The sequence below is a fragment of the Anabrus simplex genome, chromosome 10 (assembly GCF_040414725.1).
Source record: "Anabrus simplex isolate iqAnaSimp1 chromosome 10, ASM4041472v1, whole genome shotgun sequence".
Classification (NCBI taxonomy): domain Eukaryota; kingdom Metazoa; phylum Arthropoda; class Insecta; order Orthoptera; family Tettigoniidae; genus Anabrus; species Anabrus simplex.
The window spans coordinates 113,104,430-113,130,005 of NC_090274.1; the positions used below are offsets into that span (position 1 = coordinate 113,104,430).

General features: G+C 43.3%; 1 pseudogene; it reads left to right on the plus strand.

Moving 5' to 3' along the window:
* LOC137502354 (uncharacterized) overlaps positions 1–25,390 on the plus strand; it is a 34,396-nt pseudogene extending 9,006 nt beyond the window's left edge.
* Positions 25,391–25,576: the final 186 nt, after the last annotated feature.

Consider the following 25,576-nt stretch of genomic DNA (forward strand, 5'->3'; position numbering starts at 1 on the left):
CTGCTTTACAAGCTACTGCCCTGACCTGTGCTACTGTCAATAATCAACATCTGATCAGTGGAGATGGTAGCCTAAGGTTTAGCAAATTAAAATCCGGCTTTGTAAACATAAATTCAAGGAAAACAACTAACGTAACACACTGTACGTTTTGAAAGTCTATAGCAATGCCAGCCTTTGGTGCGATGGCCCCGGTTCAATTCTGAGAATCAACCCCCTCGTACTGTTAATTCCTCTGGCTTGGGGGCTGGATGTTTATGACGTCTTCGCCATTCATTTCATTCTCATTAGGTCACCACCAAGCGAATACAGATGCCGTGCGCTATTATTATCATTAATGTTAATATTATTATTACATAAAAATGTTGAATTTGACAGCATTACTACCGATCTTGGCCATCGTTCACTGGTTTATTAGCTTCCTCAAGAGATCAGTGGTGGTGTCCGACCCATGATCACGGGTTCGATTCCAACCGACAAAAGAGAACACTGAACCTGAAAGATTGTAAGACATTTTAGCAGATCTACCTATAAAAATGAAAACTGTATTACTCCTATAACAGCAGTCCTACAGTGTTTTCCTACAAGAATGAAGAAGTAAACGGTTGTGAAATACCAGCACTCTGTTATCTGTGAGTATGAGGTGATGAAGTATATACGATGGTTGCTCGTTAGCAATGGCGATCTGACGGAGCGAAGCCTAGCACACCTTCCCCCCCGGTTCCCGCACCAATCGGACATACAGCAGCTTGAGTCGCGAGGTGAGGCGAGGGGAGAGGAACGCAGAGCCAGGGCTGCAATATCAGTCTCCGATGCCTTCCTCTCAGAAATACGTGCACTGTGAACCTGCATCCGGGAGATAGTGGGTTCGAATCCCACTGTCGGCAGCCCTGAAGATGGTTTTCCGTGGTTTCCCATTTTCACACCAAACAAATTCTGGGGCTGTACCTTAATTAAGGCCACGGCCGCTTCCTTCCCACTCCGAAGCTTTCCTTTCCCATCGCTGCCATAAGACCCATCTGTGTCGGCGCGACGTGAAGCAACTAGCCACTGTGACGTTTTTCTCATTGCTTTCAAGTTTTGTAAATGGAACAATGTATCACATGTTTACATTATCATGCGCTTTAGATTTCTATCGTTCTCATTTGAGGTTTGAACTTCACCGATAGCCTCAGTAGCCCTCAGTATACGCCACTGGTTCACCCGCAGCCACAAGACATATTTACTCCAAGAATTGTTAACGAAATAATTTAAGTGACTAGGGATTATTCTTAGCGTGGTTTGGGCAGGCAATCCACGGACGTATATCGAGCGCTGTGTTTACTGCTGGAAGGCGCAAAGTGGTCTCATGCAAATCAAATGGGTTGAGCAGTACTGTATGCCGGATAGGCCTATTGCAGCTTGATTTTTTTTAAATTTGCTTTACGTCGCACCGGCACAGAGAGAACGTATGGCGACGATAGGACAGGGAAGGGTTAAGAGTGGTGGTGGTGGTGATTATTGTTTTAAGAGGAAGTACAACTGGGCAACCATCCTCTATATAACACTAATCAGAGAGAAAAAACGGAAGGGGTCCGACACTTCGAAAAATGAAGATATCGGCCAAAGGAAGACAAGGGCCACGAAGGGCGTGAAAATGAAAGACTCCCTAGCCCTCGCAAACCTAATAGCGTCGGGGTCGGAAAAGAACAAGAGTTGACCAAGGGAGGTCGGATAGGATAGATGAAAGTGAGGAGCCAGGCACAAGTAAGTGGAAGCAATGCCATGACTCAGCTAAGGGCCCCGTGGTCGCCAACCCACGCTCCAAGGTTCAGAGCCCCTGGGGCCCCTTTTAGTCGCCTCTTACGACAGGCAGGGGATACCGTGAGTGTTATTCTACCACCCCCACCCACAGGGGGAGTTAAGAGTGGGAAAGAAGTTACCGTCGCTTTAATTAAAGTACAACCCCAGCATGTTACTGGTGTGGAAATGCGAAACTACGGAAAACCATATTCAGGGCGGCCGACAGTGGGCTCGAACCCACTATCTCCCGAATACTGGATATTGGGCGCATTTAAGCGACTGCAGCTATGGAGTTCGATACAGACATCAGTATAGCCAAACATACCCAGAAAAATAAATACCAATACAGTAGATGTATGTAACCATCTAAACAAATTCGTGCGTTAAGGGCTAAAATACCACCAGACTGAGGCAGTGTCGAACTGCCTTCTTGGGCTGAAAGCTAGCTCAGCGCGGCTCAGTCACAGACTGAGGGCTGAGATAAAATGTTATCAGTGGATCTTTAACAATTCAAACAAGTCAATTCATATCAGTATCCGTAATAGGCTGAAAACAGAAGTGAATCTTACGTTTCAGTTGCTCGTACAGAACCCGTGGGAAAAATGGCAGGTGGGTACTCGTATTTGTGGGGGCTGGTGCGATTCCCCAACGGAACCTACTACGAAAATGAGGAGTGAGGTAGTTTCCCTTTGTTTTCCTCCCGATCGAGATGTTGCGTTCATTAACACATTAATATTGAAGTCCACAACTGATATTAATTAATGTACGGTAGAGCGTGAGTATGCCTTTGCTAGCAGGACCTAGTGTTTACAGTGCACTATGTCTTCTGATATAGGCTAGATAGATCTGTCTCTGTCTTATACTTGGCTTTGACAATATGAAGGTGACTGAGGTATGAGCGATGCTAGTAAAGCCAATCCTTATGCAGCCAGTCCCTGCTATGTATGGTGTGAAAATGTTGCTAATAGGGTCGGTTGGTGCATGCATTTCAGTGGGCTTGGCAGACTGATATGTAATAGCAACTCTGGCTCGGTGAGGAAAGCAACGGGAAACTACCTCACTCCTCATTTCCCTAGTACGCCTCTTCAGTGATGCCTAGGCCATCTATGACAGCCTATGGCAGAGCTGTTGAGGATCCCACCCTCGGAATTGCTGACGGACTGAACATACATACAGAACGTGAGAAATTCTGCTGCAAATAGCATATTTTTTAGACATATAAACTCAAAGGTATTTGAAGACAGTGAACTGACAGAAACCTTCACTAGGGAATTAATGTCCTAAATAAATGTATGTAAGACTTCTATACCAGCACGGGCTCTTTATAAAAATTCAAAAGGGCATCAAAACTTAATAAAATGGAGAGATAACCTCAGTGCGAACAATAATACTTTTGTTTCAGAAAAGAACATATGAATCCCTCAGTAACAATTGAGAGCATCATACAGGTATCAGAGAGCCTCCGTGGCTCAGGCGGCTGGCCTCTTACCGCTGGGTTCCGTGGTTCAAATCCCGATCGCGTCATGTGAGATTTGTGCTGGACAAAGCGGAGGCGGGACAGGTTTTTCTCCGGGTACTCCGCTTTTCCCCGTCATTATTCATTTCAGCAACACTCTCCAATATCACTTCGTCTTTCAGGCATTAATCATTGTCCCAGAGGAGTGCGACAGGCTTTGGCAGCCGGCACAATTTCTGTCCTCGCCGCTAGATGGGGGCTACATTCATTCCATTCCTGACCCGGTCGAATGACTGGAAACAGGCTGTGGATTTTCATTTTCAGACAGGTACCAGAATATTTATGGAATAATGGATTGTCATATGTGATCACAGCCAAATTCAAGTAAGATCTGCCAGAACGGCACTTTGGTCTAGATACGCTCAATGACGACCACTCTTCAACAATAGATTTTCTGGATTTCCACATGTTGCAGTTCATTTATATCCCAACAAAACTTGCCCTGTCATCGGGCAGTAATTGTCAGACAAACTTTAAATTTATATTAACATAATTCATCAATCAAATAAGAACACTGGCTAAGAAGACAGAAGAGACAAATAAGGCGCTAGTAGGAAAAACACAGAATAAAATAAGGCAAGCACTAGACTTTACTGAGAACATGGATGGCCTCCTACCGGACTGGGAAAACCATTTAGATCTACTTGATATTTATAGCCACAGTGTTGCTAAAGAGTACCTGATTTATTATCTAGGAGGATTTGTAGTATGCAACGCATCCAAGGTCACAAAATGTCAGCCTGCTTCACGGAAAGCCTACAGAGGAAATACTTGCCAAAGTGCTCATATTTATTAGGGATTGTTGCATTAAATACAGCATTCTAAAGAAGTAAACCATCCTTCAAGAGCAGTTTATAATGTGTTCGCACAAGTTGACAGTCTGGTGAAATAAAAATTCTCTTGTATGCGGGGCGATATATTTTACGAGGGTTTGGACAGTTGACACAGTATCACTATTAATTCGAAAGAATTACGATGCTATGATGACTATGTTGTGAACAGTATCCCTAAACTTGTGTTTCATTACATAACGTGTCGATTTTATTTTGTGACAAGACGGACGAGAAAGGAACTGAAATCTTCTAAAGTCCACCTTGAAGCTATCTAAATTATCTGACAACTGACTTCTGGAATGGTAAACAAAAGCATAATATTTTGCATGGAATAACTGTCTTTTATTCGTGTGTTGACTTGTAAGCTCAAGCTCACTTACTGATGGAAGAGCCGCCGAACGGAGGAACCGATGAACTAGGGGAAATATCACAATTTTCCTTCTACTCGCTATGGTATCCCCAATGGACTGAAAATATAAGTGAATCTGACGTTTCAGTTCTTCTTACTGAACCCGGAGGGAAAATGGCAGGAGGGTATAAGTGCTCAACAGGGAGTAAGGAATACAGGGACCTACCCGCTCTGTGGCAATCGTTTGAAACCAGCGGCCACGTCCCCCATGTAGAGCAAAATATGGCAGTTCTTTCATAGTGGATAGTATACAGTACAAAACTAAGACATGTTCTAGGGAGAAGGGAAACTTTGAATCGCACAATTACGTTTAATTTTTAAAATAACACGGCGATTGACTGTAATAAAATTATCTGCCCAACAGACTTATTAATGGTTTATTACTAAGCTCTACAAAAGAGTTTCTCACGACTCGCAAGCTTAAATCCTCTCTACTTGACCATCGATAATATAAATTGAGTATCTTGAAAACAGGAGATGTAAATCTTCACGAGATATCGACAAAGAGAAGGAGTAGGCTCAATCTGAATGCTTGAGGGAAATGCACAATAAATTACCAGTCTGGGCTTGGCAACATTGTGGTGGTGGTGGTGATTATTATTTTAATGGGAAGTACAGCCATCAAGTAAACCATCCTCTATTAACACTAACCACAGGGATAAAATGGAAACTGTCCAATACTTCGAAAAATGAATGTAGGGCCTATCAAAAACAAGGTCCACGAAGGGCGTGAAAATGAATCTCCCCGGCCCTCCACACGTAATATCCTCGGGATCGGAAAAGAACAAGAGTTGACCAAGGGAGTTTGGATAAGATAGACGAAAGTGAGGAGCATGAAACAAGTTGAAGCAATCTAAGACTCGGCTAAGTGCTCCATGGTCGCGAACCCACACTCCCAGGTTAAGAACCCCGGGTTTTTCTACCAACCCCACCCACAACGGGATAATACTTCAGATTTGGCAAATCTAACCTAAAAATTCTTACGAAATGTGGATGGTGCTTATGGGACTCCGAAAAACTACCACAATAACAATGGAGGTAATATATTGTACTACATATTATAAGGGATACTTATAATCTTACGCCTGAGAAATATTATTCCAGGAATATTTTTCATGTTTCGATTCGTGTAAACGCACGACGTTATAATACCTACAACATCAACCTAATATTAGTATCTATTTTACGTTTTAGTGTGTCCTACAGTGTTCACGTCTGAAAATTCTCACAATTACAATTTTCGTTCACTGTATTCACTTCAATGAGCTTTGATTGGTTTGAATGTAAAAAATAAAAATTTAAAAAACACGCGTTCTCGCGCCTATATAAGACTGCGCCCCGTATGTAGAACACTTCACTCTCAGAGCTCCAAGCCGTCTCCCTGTTAACACTAGAACGGCCAGAGCGGTCATTTTGACCGTTAGCGAATTTCAAGGTATTTCCACGCTCGTAATATTTTACGCACGAGGTTGTTCTTTTGTGACTTTTAATCTTTTAGGGTTATGTACATTCACGCCAAAAATTACATCCGTAGATAATAAGGGAACACCGATATTGTCCCTTATACCTAGGAAGGCCATAAGCGGTCATTTTGACCGCTTCACTTCCTTGATACGGTGTGCTCTATTCTGCTCACTGCTTGCTTCCTGTGATATATTTACAAGTGGCGCTATAGGGGCGTATGATGTAACTAAATAGTATACCTCTAGCAGTGGTTGCGAGTGGACGAGTTAGTGCCTGTCCCTTGTGTCGTATAGTGCGTAATAATAGCTCGGCGGCAAAAACTTACTCCTGTTCAATTATTAGCAGAACTTGAAAAACTAGGAGAAGACGAATCAGGTGACGAAGATACATTATCAGATATAGACGCAATGAGTGACTATGAGGATTTTATAACTCAACAGTGTGATAATATGTCGTATAGTGATGGTGTTTCGCCTGATGAAAATATGCACACAGTGGACTTCGCACCTACGATAGACGCAGTTACTCCTTCAACCAGCCGTGATCAATCTTGCAGCAGAGGACGATCTCTTAGCAGCAGGCAACCTGTTCGAAGAGGAAGGGAACGAGGTGGGAGAGGTCATGAACTGGTAAAGTCTTCTTCATTTGCACCAGGGGATCAGTTATGTGGTAATGATGGAACAACTATTTGGACTTTTGTCGACAGAGTGGGAACCCCCCTGGAAGGATGGCTGCTCAGAATGTACTGAAAGAGGCAGCAGGGCCTACTTCTCACGCTAAGCATAATGTAGAGACTAACAGCAAGGTTAGTGCCTGGCGTTTATTCATTGACGCATCCATGTTGAAGCATATAAAGATGAGTACAGAGACCGAAGCTCGTAGACAGACAACGGATAATAATTGGTCTATTTCATTGGAAGAATTAGATGCTTTTATTGCTTTGTTATACGCCCGTGGAGCTTATAAACTTACTAGTCTAGCTGTAGATCATATGTGGTCTTCTTTATGGGGTCCTCCTGTTTTCACTAACACTATGGCAAGAAACAGGTTCAAAGAAATTCTAAGGTATTTGCGCTTTGATCTCAGTAAAACTAGATCCACTCGTTTGCAGACAGATAAATTTGCTTTGGCTTCGGCTATTTGGAATAGATTTATTGAGAATTGTTATGCGTGCTATAAACCAGGAGCGAATGTCACAGCTGATGAACAACTCTTCCCCAGCAAAGCTCGGTGCAGGTTCACGCAGTATATGGCCAACAAGCCAGAAAAATTTGGCATAAAATTCTGGCTACTGGTAGACGTTGATTCTAAGTATGTGTGCAATGGGTTTCCTTATCTTGGGAAAGACGAAATGCGACCCGCCAATGAGTCACTGCCTGAAAATGTCGTCATGAAACTTATGGACCCATACCTCATGAAAGGACGTAACGTGACCACTGATAACTTCTTTACATCGGTAAAGTTGGCTGAGAGACTGAAAGAGAAGAAAACTAGTATTGTTGGAACAATCAATCGAGTGAGGAAGGAAATCCCGGTGTCAATCAAAGCACTACGTATGAATCTGTACGAGACTGTCGTACTTCAGAAGGAAGATCACACTACTCTCACAGTATATCAAGGAAAAGTGAACAAGAATGTGCTTCTGCTAAGCACTCTACATCCAAGCGTTCAAGTCAGTGAAGATAACAAGAAGCTCCCTAGTACTACTGAATTTTATAACGAAACTAAGTATGGTGTGGATGTAGTTGATCAAATGGCGCGTAAATACTCCACTAGAGCTGGATGCCGAAGGTGGCCTGTACATGTATTTTACAACGTACTTGATCTAGCAGCAATAAATTCATGGATAGTCTACAAGGAAGTTACGGGACAGAGAATCTCTCGACATGATTATATTCTTGAAGTAATACAAGAACTAAGATCTGATTTTGTGAAGACAAGATCCAGGTTGATTGAACTCCCTACACTTCAGCCTGAGCCTCAGATTCAGGTTCAATATGCCAGTCGAAAGCGACGACAATGTCAAGTGAACTCCAATTGTAAACAGAACAAAACCTCTGACACATGTTCTTCGTGCAACAAAGTAGTCTGTGGAAAATGTTCGTGTAAGGTAATAACTTGCATGAATTGCTTGTCAAGTGCCTAAATAGGCTTGTAAACAAATAGAGACCGTTATTTTTATCATAATTTTTCACGAAGGCATTCAATAGCAAGTCCGCCGAAATATTTCATTATTACCTATCAGAAGTGAGATAATATGAACAATTATTAATATTTAACAATGGATTGACCTGTTTACAATACATCCTAATGGTTAACTATGTTGTTTTAAAATAAATAATTGAACATTCGCATGTTTCTCAGATCCTGGATCCTAGGTATATGTCAGTAAGCGGCAGCGGTCAAAATGACCGCCTGCGGCCTTTATAGGTTTGAGGAATGTTCGGCCGTTCTAGTGTTAAAATATCAAATATCGCCACCCTATTATCTTTCTTTTTTTTAGAGACTCATCACTGCTGCCAACTTGACTACTTACATATTGAAATGACGAAACAAACCAACCTCAATGAATCTTTTATTTTACAATTTGCTGTACGTCGCACCGACGCAGATAGGTCTTACGGCGACCACGGGATAGGAAAGGCCTAAGAATGGGAAGGAAGCGGCCGTAGCCTTAAGTAAGGTCATTGTGTGAAAATGAGGAAACCACGTATGTAAAGATGGCGCCCTATCTATAGTGAATCCTAATGATGAAGATTACACAAACGTCCTGTCCCGAGCCATAGGAGTATTAATGAAGGCTAAAATCACCGACACGCACGAGGCTTCTTTTTCTAGTTGCTTTACGTCGCACCGACACAGATAGGTCTTATGACGACGATGGGACAGGAAAGGCCTAGGAATGGGAAGAAAGGGTCTGTGGCCTTAATTAAGGCACAGCCCCAGCATTTGCCTAGTGTGAAAATGGGAAACCCCGGAAAACCATCTCCCGGATGCAAGCTCACAGCTGCGCGAACCTAACCGCACGGCCAACTCGCCCGATGCTGACGTATTTGGGCACATTCAAATACCACCGGACTGAGCCAGGATCGAACGTGCCATGTTGGGCTCAGAAGACCAGCGCGCTAACGTCCACGCTACTTAGTCCGGTACGAACATTTTCTTGACCTTTGTATTTCCTCAGCTGTTCAGTGCAGGCCACGTATAAGGCATGTTAGGTGCACAGATTTTTAGAAGCCCTTTTCCAGCTTTTACCATGGACGGGGAAGCGTGCGTGACTGACTTGTTCCCACTTAACTTCACTATTCCGCAGCAGTTTCATGGCACTGTCAAAAATATTTGCTGTTTCAGAATAGTTGGCACTATCTAACACTTGACATCGGAGTAAAAATACATCACTAGGACAATCGTGAAACAGAGTCCCAATAACAACTACTTCTACTTCGGAGATGCCGAGATGCCGGAATTTTGTCGTGCAGGAGTGCCAGTCAGGTGCAGGGCCCGCTTGTCTCAATAACAACATGACAGTATCCCCACAAGCATCCGTAATCTCATCAGTAAAACCCACATCATCTATTACTTCTGATTCCCTCCATTGCGCTTTGATAACTACTATTTTTCCTCGGAGATGCTTCTTCCGGAATTGCATTTGTCGTATACTTAAACATAAAGTTTCTGATTTGTTCATTTCTCACTTTTTTTATTTTTTTATAATTTGTTTTAGGTCACTCCGACACAAATTGGTTTTATGGCCGCAGTGGGACAGGAAAGGCATAGGAGCGGGAAAGAAGCGGTCGTAGCCTTAATTAAGGTACAGCCCCAGCATTTCTCTGGTGTCAAAATTTGAAGCCACGCGAAACCATCTTCAGGACTGCCGACAGTGCGGCTCGAACCCACTATCTCCCAAACGCAAGCTCACAGCTGGGCGCTCCTAACCGCACGTCCAACTCGCCCGGTCTTCACTCGTTGGCAGCTCGTTATGGTTGGCATTAGGGGTTCGTCAGAAGAGCTTACATTATGTAAAGTAAAAACAAAGTCATCTCCGTTCAGGCCATGAAGGCCCTTGGAGGAGTGGAAGGTAAAGGCTTCTACCATTGTAACCTCGGCACGTGATGGGGTAGAATGGTCAGCTCTACGCCCGACCGCCTTTGCCCCCAGGAATTAACCTGGTACTCATTTTTGGTGTAGGCTGAGTGAACCTCAGGGCCATATGCACCTCCGGAAGTGGAAATCTCGTTTCTTAAATTTTAATTTTACGACTTCCTGACGGGGATTCGAACCCAGCACGCCTTTAACGCCTCGGCCAGGCAGCCCCTACATTATGTAAAGTGGATCATTTAAATAATTAAAAAATTAAAAATTAAAATTAAAAAATAGTGGTTAGTGTGATTAGCTGCCACCCCCGGATGCCCCAGTTCCATTCCCGGCTGTACCACGAAATTTGAACAGTGGTACGAGGGCTGGAACGTGTCACTCAGCCTAGGGAGGTCAACTGAATAGAGGAGGGTTCGATTCCCACCTCAGCCATCCTAGAAGTGGTTTTTCGTGGTTTACCACTTCTCCTCCATGCAAATGCCGGGATGGTATGTCACTTATGGCCACGGCCGCTTCCTTCCCTCTTCCTTATCTATCACTTCCAATCTTTTCCATTCTCCACCAAGGCCCCTGTTCAGCATACCAGGTGAGGCCGCCTGGGCGAGGTACTGGTCATCATCCCCAGTTGTATCCCCTACCGAATGTTTAACGCTCCAGGACAGTGCCCTCGAGGCTGTAGAGGTGGGATCCCTCCCTGAGTCCGAGGGAAAAACCAAGTCACTTTGTTATTCATACAATAGTATAGATGGCGTCATCTGACAACTTTGAACGGGGCATACGTAAGTAGGTTTGGTGCGAGAAGAGGTGTTGCTGGTCGTGTTCCTTTTAGAGCTGTAAGAGTGCTGGTGGAAATGGAAGGGTAAAGAGCTTGGCTGTGAGCTGAAACAAACAATTGTCAATCTAGCACTTAGAGGGTACTCCCTGCGAAAAATAGGATTCATGTTGAAGCAAAGTAATGTCACTCTTCAGTATGTCGTAAATAAGTTTAAGTACGAAGGGTTAGGCCCGCCTCTGTGGTGTAGTGGTTAGTGTGATTAGCTGCTACCCCCAGAGGTCCGGGTTCGATTCCCGGCTCTGCCACGAAATTTGAAAAGTGGTACGAGGGCTGGAACGGGGTCCACTCAGCCTCGGGAGGTCAACTGAGTAGAGCGGGGTTCGATTCCCTCCTCAGCCATCCTGGAAGTGGTTTTCCGTGGTTTCCCACTTCCCCTTCAAGCAAATGCCGGGATGTTACCTAACTTAAGGTCACGGCCGTTTCCTTCCCTCTTCCTTGTCTATCCCTTCCAAACTTCCCATCCCCCCCCCCACAAGGCTCCTGTTCAGCATAGCAGGTGAGGCCGCCTGGGCGAGGTATTGGTCATCCTCCCCAGTTGTATCCCCCGACCCAGAGTCTGAAGCTCCAGGACACTGCCCTTGAGGCGGTAGAGGTGGGATCCCTCGCTGAGTCCGAGGGAAAAACCGACCCTGGAGGGTAAACAGATTACGAACGAACGAACGAAGGGTCAGTTAAGAATGTGCCAAGAAAACCCAAACATAAACTAATTCCGCAAGCAGAAAGACTTATTGTGAGATGAGTGAAATCCAACCCTCTCGTAAGTGCTCCAAAGCTGCGGGCAGAGCTGGAAGCTCTACTGGGAAGAAAATGTGTGCTCAGACAGTTCGGCGAGTTATACATCGACACGGTTACCATGGCCGTGTACCAAGAAAGAGGCCCTATTTTAGTAAGAAGAACCGTGCTGCAAGACTGCTCTTTGCGAAAGAAAACGTAAACAAGGGCCAGGAGGTTTGGAATAATGGCTTCTGGTCCGATGAAACTAAAAGCGACCTGTTTGGTTCCGATGGTGCCGGCAGGGTGCGGAGAAAGACCAATACAACGATGTGGCCAATACACTTCCCACAGTGAAACACGGAGGTGGATCGGTTATGATGTGGGGGTGTATGTCGGCACTCGTTGTAGGGAATATTCAATTGATTGAAGGCACGACGGACAAAGTAGTGTACAATAATATTGTGAAGAACAATGTTAAACAAAGCGCTGAAAAAATGGGAATGCCACCGACCTACATGATTCGACAGGATAACGACCCCAAACATTCCGCTGCTCTGAACAAGGAGTAGTTAATTTGGAACATTCCAAAACAATTTTGAAAACACTTCCCCAGTGTGCTGACTCAAACCCTATTGAACATATATGAGCGATTTAGAAGTCTAGGGTTCACAGTAGAAAGGTTTCATCCAAAGTTGAGTTAAAACGAGTGGTGACTCAAGAATGGTACAGTATCATTCATGAAACGTGTGCGAGGCTAGTAAATTCCATGCAGCGTAGGTGTCAAGCTGTCGTTAAAGCCAAGGGTTACTCCACAAAGTACTAGGATTGGTGCAATGGTTCATTTCATTCATATGTTTACTTGAAGAACTGGCATCTGCACGAATATCAATGTAGAAAAAGGTCATGTTTTGTTATATTCTCAAGTATTTTGTACTATATGTTGTTATAAATATTATTTTCGTATGGCATTGTAAAGAAATCTACCAGAAAAAATTGTTTTTGCTAGTGGTTTTACGCCGCACCGGCACAGATAGGTCTTATGGCGACGATGGGATCGGAAAAGCCTAGGAGTTGGAAGGAAGCGGCCGTAGCCTTAATTAAGGCACAGCTCCAGCATTTGCCTGGTGTGAAAATGCGAAAACCACGGCAAACCATCTTCAGGGCTGCCGACAGTGGGATTCGAACCCACTATCTCCCGGATGCAAGCTCACAGCCGCGGGGGCACTAACCGCACGACCAATTCGCCCGGTCGATAAATATTTTAAACGACAATTACTATAGCATCCATTGCATGTCCAAAAGATACTGCTCTTTTCACACTATGAAACTGTATGAATGACACACACACGTTGCTTTATGTCGCACCGGCACAGATAGGTCTTATGGCGACGATGGGACAGGAAAGGGCTAGGAGCGGGAAGGAAACGGCCGTGGCCTTAATGAAGGTGTGAAAATAGGAAACCACGGAAAACCGTCTTCAGGGCTGCCGACAGTGGGGTTCGAACCTAATATTTCCCGAATACTGGATACTCGCCGCACTTAAGCGACTGCAGCTATCGAGCTCGGTCTATATGAATGAGAAAGTGACATACCGTACTCTATATGAGGAGAAAGATTGCAGAAATATGAATGTAATAACGATATAGCGTCCGCCTCTGTGGTGTAGTGGTTAGTGTCATTAGCTGCCACCGGAGGCCCGGGTTCGATTCCCGACTCTGCCACGAAATTTGAAAAGTGGTACGAGGGTTGGAACGGAGTCCACTCAGCCTCGGGAGGTCAAGTGAGTAGAAGTGGGTTCGATTTCCACCTCAGCCATCCTGGAAGTGGTTTTCCGTGGTTTCCCACTTCCCCTCCAGGCAAATGCCGGAATGGTACCTAACTTAAGGCCACGGCTGATTCCTTCCCTCTTCCTTGTCTATCCCTTCCAACCTTCCCATTCCCCACCGAGGCCTCTGTTCAGCATAGCAAGTGAGGCTGCCTGGGCGAGGTACTGGTCATGTTCCCCAGTTGTATCCCCCGACCCAATGTCACACGCTCCAGGGCACTGCCTTTGAGGCGGGAGAGGTTGGATCCCTCGCTGAATTCGGGGGGAAAACCAACCCTGGAGGGTAACCAGATTAAGAAGGAAAGAAAGAAAGAAGGAAAGAAAGAAAGAAAGAAAGAAAGAAAGAAAGAAAGAAAGAACTATATAGCACGGCTATAGACCTATTCAAGATGAAAGTGACACCATTCTTGACATATGCTTTGGAATGTATATGGACCACCTAAAGAAGAAAGACTTGAAACTATTAAAAAGTGTCAAAGCAAGGTATTTGAAATGGCTATGTATCTCTCAAAATTCACCCCTTGCCTCCTGGTGTATGTCCTAGCCCGACAGGACTACTACACCTGCCATCTACTGCGGCCTATCTATTATTGCACGAGCTGCAAGAGAAGCGGAAGGAAATATGGGACGATTTCTATGCGACCGACGCGGTGATGTCATCTGACTGGATGGACTCAAACTAAGAGCTGCGACATGATTGTAGTGACCCGCTTTGCGGTTCATTGGTTTCACCATAGAGTGTGTAGCGTGAGGAAGTTCCACGTCCCGGTTATACAGTGTCTGTGTGAACTATGCGGTCGGGGTCGGCCATGTGACAGATGTCACGTACTGTGGAGTAACCGACCCGGTCACGGCCAACTCGAAGTTCCGGCCTGCTAAACATGACAGTTCCACAGTAAAAAGAAATGGCGTATGGCTTTTAGTGCCGGGAGTGTCCGAGGACAAGTTCGGCTCGCCAGATGCAGGTCTTTTGATTTGACACCCGTAGGCGACCTGCGCGTCGTGATGAGGATGAAATGATGATGAATACGATACATACACCCAGCCCCCGTGTCAGCGAAATTAACCAATTAAGGTTAAAATTCCCGACCCTGCCGGGAATCGAACCCGGGACCCCTGTGGCCAAAGGCCAGCAGGCTAACCATTTAGCCATGGAACCGGACGTGATGACGTCAGTTTTTTAGTGCAGCGATATGTAGGCACGAGTCTTGTTTACATGGTGGTTTCGTAGCACGTTATTGTTATTTCAACGTTATTAGAGGTAAAAGTCATAACTGTATGAAAACGCATCAGTAAAGGATGTATTTTCAGCAATAGTATGTGTTAAACACTATAGAATTCTAATTTGAGCAGTCTGATGTTAGGAAGTATTGCTAGGTTATGTGATAGGTTAAGTGTACCCACTGAGCTATTATGAATTGTCTAAAGTACTCTAAAGTTTATCATTTAATTATGATTATTACTATAATGTGTTAGTGTAGTGGGGCGAACGTGTAGAGTGCCTACATCCAATTACCGTTCAAATAAGGAGGTGGCATTTCTTAGCTATAAGGAGAAGCGAGCTAAATGGATTTATGCTATACACCGATCTAATTTCGAGTTGATACTGCAAAACGACCAGATGGTTCCGTTTTAACCGTGCGTAGGGTAAATCAAAAACTGACGATGCTGTGCCAACTATATTTCCTGGGCAGCCGTCATATATGTCTCAACTTACACCTGCCAAACCAAAATCGCCAGAAGAAGATTTCAAATTATGAGGACTTGTTGGGTAAGTTAACAACCCTAAATGTACTTGAATTTTCTACCAAAATTGATGTCAATAAAGTTTTGTTTTACAAGCTTCAAACCAAATTCATACTTGCTAAAGCTGTGCAGAGAGGGGTTGAAACAGCCTACAGATTTTGTTTTTCAAATTGCTGTGGAGGGCCACACTTTATTTCAGACCTTGATATCTGATTTTGAAGATGCCTTTTTTGAACACCGGAAGTCACAGGGATGTTTTTTACAAACTTTTTGAAAATGAAAGCTGAAGAAACTGGCAATTACTGTGATAAGTGTGTGTGTGGTAGGCTATAGAGTTCATTAGTATTGTGTCCAACATCTGCCATATTTTCGGAAACATTTTTAGTAACAATTACTCAAAAATAATTAACAACAACACTGTGCGCACAAACAAGCGTAAACAAACATTTTAGAGACAACAGTTCGCCTATTGAGCATCAAATGATTTGTTATGCAGGGCTACATGTTAATTCAGGCCTTGATATCTGATTCAAAGATATATTTTTAAACAGTGGAAATCGTAGGGATCTTTCTTTCAATGATTTGATAATGGAAGTTGAAAAACCTGGTATTTTCTGTGACAAGTGTGGGTGTGAGCTGCAGAATTAATGAGTGTTGTGTCGAAAATCTATCATATCATGGCAAATATTTTTCCTAACTGTCATTCATAAATAATTAATAGCATTATGTGCTCAAGTAAGTGTAATATAAGGGCATTTTAGAGACAGCAACAGTTTGCCGAGTGACCATCATACTACTCTTCAAATTGTGGAAAACTACACATTAACTCAGACCTTGATATCTCATTCAGTGGTAATTGTAGGGATGTTTCTTTCAATGTTTTGATAATGAAAGTTGAAAAAAAACCTGGTAATTTCTGTAACAAGTGTGGGTGTGAGCTGCAGAGTTAATGAGCGTTGTGTCCCAGATCTATCATATCATAGCAAATATTTTCCTGTCATTCATAAATAATTAATTAATAACACTATGTGCTCAAATAAGTGTAATATAATGGCATTTTAGAAACAGCAACAGTTTGCCTAGTGACCATCATACTACTTTTTAAATTGTGGAAAGCTACACATTGACTCATACCTTGATATCTGATTCAAAGATATATCTTTAGACAGTGGAAATTCTAGGGATGTTTCTTTCAATGTTTTCAATGTTTTGATAATGAAAGTTGAAAAACCCGTGACAAGTGTGGGCGTGTGCTGCTGAGTTAATGAGTGTTGTGACCAAGATCTGTTATATTTTGGAAAATACGTTTTTTAACTTATTCATGTGCTCAGACAAGCATAAAAGAATTGCATTGTTTTGAAATAAAACCATTCGCCTATTCACCGTCATCGTACAGTCCAGGTGAGCAGCCTTCAGTCGAACATTTTACAATATGTAATATATTACCTTGAGTGCATATATTTGTGTATTCGTATGTATTCTTTTGATAGTGTTTCTTCTGTGTTTTGTGTTTATAGGCTTATTATCGCATTTTCTTTCTCAAATTATGATAAAAAGTATCGTATCAGCAATATAGGAATTACACGCGACGACGGAGAGTGAGCACTATACGCGTGACGTCACAACTGTTGGTAACAGGCCTCTATATATCAAGATGGCCGTGACCCGGTCCCTCTTTAAGAAAGTTCTGTGAAAATTAATTATTAATTATTCCATGCACATTGTGTGAAATTCTGTATTATTATTATATCCGTGGACTATCTATCTCTTTGCTATGCTTTGTCATATCCCGGTTGCCGCAGTGTGTTATACCTCTTTCACAATCATGTGCTTTGTTTCCCCACACGAGGTGCGTGCGCAGCGAATTCTGGTTTTACTCATCCACACTGTTGAAGAAACTTAACCTCAACAGCAGCAGTGTTGTTGCTTCGAGTCGCCGATATGTTGTGTGTATTATTGGAGAATGTGTATGTTCCACGGTGCTGTTCAGGGAATGTGATGATGCAATTTATGTACGGTAAGAGATTACTGTTATTACATCTGAACGGTCCAAGGGGAAAAATCTGATTTCTCGCTCCTTTTTATATCGCACAGAAAAGTAGTGTTTTATAAGTTAAAAGGAATGTTTTGTTCTCTCTCAAAAACATGAAACACGCTGAACGCGGGTGATTATTGATAATATATTAGCATAACTTTACAATAATAAAACAGATTTTGTACCTGTTATGCTAATATGCCAATGGAAAAGTAGTGTAAATACAGAATTTATCGTATACTCGTAAAACGGAGAAGACTCGAGAAAATTATTACGGAAGTTTTAATACTCGCATTCGCTCCGGAGTTACGTGGCGGTGGTTGTTTTGATCAATATTTTGTATGTGTTACACCCAAGTCAGTCATGGATTCATCAAAATAGCCAAATGAGTGAGAATCCAGGCTGTGGCGCGTTAGAATCAGCTGATAGTGCTATCTGAACACAGAGAAGACAGTAGTAAACGAAAGGTCTGATTCATTTGACTGCATAGCGGCACAGATTAAGGGAGAAGTATTAAAGGGTAGCTACAATCAATTTTCAATTCTCTCGTGGTTAGAATATGTTCATATTGTTATGAAGTATGGAGTAGCGTACCATTTTGTTTTGCCGGCATTAGGAACGGTTTATCTCACATTATCAGTTGGGTTTTGTCATTTGTACCACTATATTGGCTTCCCAAGTCTCCCCTTGTGAGTGAGGACGGTAGAATATCACCCACGGTATCACAATTGATCTTCATACAGGACTGTCGCCCATTTTCTTTATTTAGTCAGTTTTTAAATGCTTTCAAAGAATTTGGAAATTTATCAAACATCTTCCTCGATAAAATATTCCGCCGGCCTGAGTGGGTCAGACGGTTGAGGCGCTGGCCTTCCGACCCCAACTTGGCAGGTTCGATTCTGGCTCAGTTTGGTGATATTTGAAGGTGCTCAAATAAGTTAGGGCCGTGTCGGTAGATTTACTGGCACGTAAAAGAACTCTCGCGGGATTAAATTAAATTCCGACACTTCAGTAGTTAATGGGACGTAAAACCAATAACATTATTATGATAAATTATTCCAATCCATAACTCATCTGCCTATAAACGAATCATGTATCTGCCCAAATTTTTCCTCTTGAATTACAACTTTACCTTCATATTATGATCTTTCCTACTCTTAAAATCCCCACAACAGACAGACTAACGTCAATAAAAGCGATCTATCCACTGACAGCTCGAAACATACCAAATAGTCGAGCCGCTCGTCCCGTTACTCCCAAGTCTTTCCAGCCCAAAGTTTGCAACATTTTTTGTAACACTGCTCCTTTGTCGGAAATCACCCGGAACAAACCGTCCTGCTTCCCTTTGAGTCTTTCCCAGTTCTCGCATCCTGTAGTCCTGGTGAGGGGTCCCATACACTGCCTGCCTTAGGAGGCAACTAAAAGGGGCTGGCAACCGCGGGGTCCTTAGCTGAGTCCTGGCATCGCTTCCACTTACTTTCATCCACCCTATCCAACCTCTCTTGGTCAATTCTTTTTCCGACTCCGCCTATAATAGGTTTGCGATGCCTGGAGGCTTTCAGTTTCAAGGTCTTCATAGTCCTTGTCTTTCTACGGGCGATATCTTCATTTTTAGAAGTGTCGGACCACTTCCAGAGTTCTTTTTCCTCTGATTAATGTTAATAGAGCATGGTTGCCTAGTCGTACTTCCTGTTAAAACAATAATCACCGCTACCTCTTCTGAAATCGAAATATAGTGAGAAACCTATTTGGCCTAACTGTAGATTTGTTGTTACCCCTGCAATAGTTGAATTTTTGTTTAATTCAGTCGCATGATTCTCCCATGAAATCGTTGTAAAATGCGAATATTACTTTTATCGTTGAGAATTAAGCTCATCATGTCCGATATCCATGTGTTTGTTGTGCAACTATAACCTGTAAGACGCATATAAGTTAGTACATGTTTGGGCGTAACTTTGGCAGAAATAAATAATATTTAGATACGGATCGATTATATTTTTGATCATCACAGGGCCGTGCGATGTTGTTTGCAGTATATATATATTGGCAAGAATTAAACAAATCTTTTGCCGAAACTCTGTTTTTAAGGTTGTGTTTTCCTTTCCATGCAATGAGAAGAAAAAGTGTGAGCCAGAGAGAGGAAACGAAACAATGCCATCTATGATATTCTAGCAGATGGACCCGTGCTTTGCTGTGGAATTCTGGATTAGGTAGCGTAGGCCTACACGTTGTAAGATTCTATTAAGTTGCATAAACGTGATGGGCATCTCACGTTACGTCTTTTCTCATGTGAAGACTGGATTCGGGAATTTTCATTGGAATGGTAGCTAATGGTAGGCCATCTTGCCTACCATCAGTCACAGTCAAGTTGGAAAATTTTCATTATAATGGCAGACACTCATCTCCACCTGCCTTTTTCACAACCTCAAAAAGACTAGTTTTCCCAACTGAAATCAACACAGGTCATTTGTCATTACAATGACGTCAGTAGGAATGTTGCGATTAAATGAAAAACCACACATTTTCTCACTTTTAACAAACAGTATTAATCTGTGCTATTATTCCGTTAAGTGTTCATTCCAATCAGCACCTCAGAGTAGGGATCCAATAGCTGGAATACTATAATATTATTACGTACCAATAGTATCAGAGCTGCCTCTGTGGTGTAGTGGTTAGCGTGATTAGCTGCCACCCCCGGAGGTCCGGGTTCGATTCCCGGCTCTGCCACGAAATTTGAAAAGTGGTACGAGGGCTGGAACGGGGTCCACTCAGCCTCGGGAGGTCAACTGAGTAGAGGTGGGTTCGATTCCCACCTCAGCCATCCTCGAAGTGGTTTTCCGTGGTTTCCCACTTCTCCTCCAGGCAAATGCCGGGATGGTACCTAACTTAAGGCCACGGCCGCTTCCTTCCCTCTTCCTTGCCTATCCCTTCCAATCTTCCCATCCCTCAACAAGGCCCCTGTTCAGCATAGCAGGTGAGGCCGCCTGGGCGAGGTACTGGTCATACTCCCCAGTTGTATCCCCCGACCAAGAGTCTGAAGCTCCAGGACACTGCCCTTGAGGCGGTAGAGGTGGGATCCCTCGCTCAGTCCGAGGGAAAAACCGAACCTGGAGGGTAAACAGATGATGATGATGATGATGACCAATAGTATCAGAAAATGTATGCACCAGAGCAATGGCATGCTAAATAAGAAAGTTATCTAACTCCCCAGCTACCTCCCGCCAATATTCAGGCTGGCTGTTATACTCATAGAGTTAGTACTAACTTTATGGTTATACTTGGTACGCAGCAGTAACCCCATCTATGGGTGATGAGTGGCAGCAGAAGGGACAAAGAACATCACAACAAACAATGATCAATATAATGTTATTGTTGATCAACTGCTTTAGATATTGTAGGCCTCCAGATTTAGTTTCCTTCCGACTCTGAAATAGAGTGTAGCTGCAATTGTTTAGAAGTTTTTTTGGCACCTTGAAGGCTGATAGCCTTACCGTTATGGAGCATATGAGTAATATGTTGATATATTTCTGATGAAATCGAGCCTCCTGCGTCGATTGACACCTTGATATAGAGTGTGCCTGCAATTACCTTTCGTAGCCCTTGTCTTTCTTTAGCGGATACCTTCATTTTCGAAGTGTCGGACCCCTTCTATTTTCTCTCTCTGATTAGTGTTATATATAGAGGATGGTTGCCTAGTTGTAATTCCTCTTAAAACAATAATCACCACTACAGAGAGAGAGAGAGAGAGAGAGAGAGAGAGAGAGAGAGAGACTAAAAGGCCCCAAAAGCTCTGGACTATGGAGCGTGGGTTGGCGACCACAGAACCCTCAGCTGAGTCCTGGCATTGATTCTACTTGTGTTAGGCTCCTCACTTTCATCTAACCTATCCTACATTCCTTGGTCAACTCTTGTTCTTTTCCGACCTCGACGCTATTAGGTTTACGAGGCCTAGGGAGCATTTAATTTTCACACCTTTCGTAGCCTTGTCTTTCTTTGGCCGATACCTTGCGCGGTCGCTCAGCTCCAAGACCGAAGGCCGCCTTTCAGTGTTACGCCTCTATGAATAAAGCATATATATTAAGTCTTACGCCATCTCCCTGGAACCATGTCAAGTCCTGGGAGGTTAGGTTAACGCGTGGTCAGCGTAACGTTAGGCCTGCAGTTAGCTCGGGTATCGAACTTGAATGGTAGGTCGGGTATTTTATTCTTTATTCGGAAATGCTGATAATACGCAAAATTCAGCAGAGCTAAATTCCCGCACCACATTATTTTCACGTATTGTATTGAGTATTCAGTACGAAGATAGGTTAGGTCCTCCTGCGTGATTGTCGTAAACTTGTGGAAACATTGAACTTTGTATTCCCTGTTTCAGCAAATACTTCCAAAGTTAGTCAACTTGCCCGTGCAGTTATTTTTTGCTGATATGTGCATCCTAGGCTAAATGTAAAAAACAATGAACTGGTATTGCATGTCTCAGCAAATATTCCCAACAAGTACTTCCAAGAATAATCATCTTGGTCATGCAGTTAATTTTTGCTAAAACGCATTTCCTGTCACGACTTGGCAAAAGGTGCCCCCATATTCGATCTCTATTTTTGGTCAAGTATTAATAATGTTTATGTCCTATTAACTGCTTTATAGATACACCGAAGTGCCGGAATTTAGTCCCGCACTCGTTCTTCTCTTGTCAAGGGAGTCCCAGACTCGATCTCTGTTTGGGTCAACTATTAGTAATGATATTAGCTTTACGTCCTACTGAATAGGTTTTAGAGTCGCCGAAGTTCCGGAATTTAGTCCCGCAGTATTTTATTTTATTTTAATTCGGGGGGGGGGGGGGTTCAAACTCGATCTCCGTTTTAGAGCCTCAAAGATGCTTCCCAATATTACGCCCCCTACGAATAAAGCATATGTATTACATCTTACACCATCTCCCTAGTCCTATATGTAGCCGCCATCTTGTTTCAAGTTCAGCTTCTACCAATCTCAGCATCAAAGCTCCCTAAAGTTACCCTGGACTAGGTCTGCTCTTATCTAGTTAAGTCTAGGCACATGCTTCGAACTTGGGTCTCTACGATTAACGCCCTTACATCAGGAGACTAGAGTCGCCGAAGTGCCGGAATTTAGTCCCGCAGTCTTTCTTCTCTTATTCAAGAGTGTTCCAGACTCGACCTCCGTTTAGGCCATCTATTAATAATGATACTGACTTTACGTCCTACTAAATACGTTTTAGAGTAGCCGAAGTGCCGGAATTTAGTCCCGCAGTAGTTGTATTTTAGTTCAAAGGAGTCCAAAACTCGATCTCCGTTTTAGAACCTCAAAGATGCTTCCCAGTATTACGCACCCTATGAGTAAAGCATATGTATTACACCTTACACCATCTCCCTAGTCCTATATGTAGTCGCCATCTTGTTTCAAGTTCAGCTTCTACCAATCTCAGCATCAAAGCTCCTGGACTATGTCTCATCTTGTTCAGTTAGGTTAAGCCTGGGATCGAATCTCAAACTTGAGTCTGTAACGCCCTTATAAGGTTAAGCCCGGCGTCAAATGCGTGCCTGTTAGGTTAACCTCTCACTCTTGACCATAATCACGTTGGTATTTAGGTTAAGCTGGCATTGTTGGGTATCAAACTTGGGTCTGTTAAGCTAACGCCCCTAAGCTTAGGGTCGAATCCAAGACCTGTAAGGTTAAGCCTGAAGTCGAATCCATACCTGTTAGGTTAAGCTTACAGCCTTGACTATAATCACATTAGCAGTTGGGTCCAGCTGGCACTTTTTGCCATCGAATTTGGGTCTTAGGCCCTTAAGCCTAGGGTCGAACCCGGGGTCTGTAAAGTTAAGCCAGGACATGTAGCCAGCGTAAGGCCATGTAAGGTTAAGAGTACGCTCTTAGTTAGCCAAATAAGGTTACGGGCACGCTCTTAGCTAGCAGCCCGCACCGCGCTGTGACGTCACTCGCCGGATCAGGCCTCGTCCATGGGCCACCGGATTCCGGATGCCACCGAACCATCCACTTCTTTCTACTGTACTTCCATCCTGTAATAAGTGACAGGTCATCAAGTGGACAATTTGTGCTCCTACACAATAAACTAAAAGACAAAGAAGAGAAACTTTTGAGTATTACAAAATGCCCGTGAACTCGTTTGAAATGCTTTACTGCTTGCTGAAAAATGTTATCAGCAAGAGAAACACAACGTCTTCCCCAATACAGCGCCCGTTACTGATAACCACACACACCTCTCTTCATGTTTCTGTTTTTGAATTCTTGGTCCTTTGCATCGTAAAGGCATGGGTACTTTTGTACCTCCAAAATTATTAATTCTCTGTCTAATTCCGTTTTGCAAAGTTAAAGTACTAAACGAACGCAGATGGACCACGCGCAGTATTCAAACAAAGGCACAATACCGTAGCGTCTTCAGTCTGCAAGTGCAGCCAGGCACTGAACGGGAAAATACGCAAAAAAATGGATCTCGGCCCGTTCTCGAGCGGGCGACTTTTAAGACGCGCTTTGTCCCGTGTCCCCCATCGGGAAATCACTCTATGTGTCATGCAAGTTAGTGTTGTGCTATTTTGACGCGAGATTTCACGCAGTAATGCAGCGTGAAATCACGTAAGTGTGGTCCTAGCCGAAATCGTCTGCTCCCGCCAGAGCGAAAGACGTCTTTATTCGGAATTTTAAATTACGTGCTTTGGCGTTTGTATGTTTGTAATATCCGATAGATGTCAGGAGTGAACACACAGGGCGCTTAGTTAGGCTTAACACAGGGATTTGGAATGAAAAAGAATGAAAGGTTTTGCTGCCAAACCCGATTCCCATGGTGATGTTCTTTCCAGAAGTTTGTTGACATTCCGAATTACGTGTTTCAGCTATTGTAGACATAATTTATCCTGAAAAGGAATTCAAACTGAGTCTGAAGTAGAACCATAATTACTAGGTAGTATTGATGATAACTCAAAAATGACCGATAATGGGTGAAAAAGTGAAACTGATGTGAGTGTGAGAACAACTAAAGTGAGAGGACAGGTTCACACGATGAGTACCTAGGTATGTTGGTGGAATTAATCATCAGAAATTCACAGAAAGTCTATAATAGTGATGAGGAAAGCATAGAATGGCATGTCACAAATCAGGATCCAGGACTGTAAACAATTATACTTAACAACATAAATATAGTTTCAGTTTGTGTCCCATTTCGACACATGTAGCGAACTGAGTATATCTATTAATGAATTTTTCTTTCAATAATTACACTGTAGTATTAGTGACAATGAATTGTGAAGTAGACAAGAAAGTTAATTACAAATTTTGTGGATGTAAAATAAATATAGTATTTTGTGACGTTATTCAAAACTTCCTGCACAATTCTTTGCCATGGACGCTTCCTTATGAAGACGGTGTCATGCTGGTTGATTTGCAATGCTAAACCCAAGAATGGAGCGATCGGCTGGCTCAATACGGCCTGTGCCTAAGTAAAAAGAAGACTGAATATATGACGTCACATCCACAAGCAATCGGAACCATTCAGGTAGACGGTGAGGACCTGCCGTGAGTGACAGAATTCAAGCGTCTTGGCTCCATGATCGCTGACGATGGCCGACTTGTCGAAGAGATCAAGGCAAGGATTTCCGCAGCCTGGATGAAGTGGGGAACAACAACTGGCGTCGCTTGCGACCGGAGGATGAAAGATAATCTCAAATCAAATATCTATCGTCCTGCCATCCGATCTGTTGCACAGTATGGTGGCGAATGTTGGCCGACTACGACTGAGATAGAGCGTCGACTGGCTGTCATGGAGACTAAGATGCTGAAATACACAGCTGGCGTCACTAAACTGGATCGCATCTCCAATGAATCCATCAGGGAGAGATTTGATGTTGTACCGATTCAAAAAATATGCGCGAGAGTAGTCTACGATGGTGTGGACACGTACTGAGGACAGATGCCGACACTACCACGAAGACGGGTTACATGTTAGAAGTCGCCGGTTGGAGACCAAAAGGACTACCAAAACAGCGATGGGCCTATATCCTTCACAAACATCTTAAGAGCGTCAATCTCCACCCTGACATGGCCCGGGACAGAACTAAATGGAGACAACGAATCCATGAAACGGACCCCGCCAGCAGGAGGGACAAACGCTGAAGAAAAAGATGATTCAAAACTGTGTGGCGCCTGTGCCACTTCTTCACGAGAACAGGCAGTTGGGTATTTATTTTTTTCCAGAATAAATGGATACCTGCAATCTATTCGGATACAATTAAGTATGAATGGTTTATTTATGCTGAACTGCTTATAGTTTTGGAGAGTTCGTGTTTCTTAACAATAAAA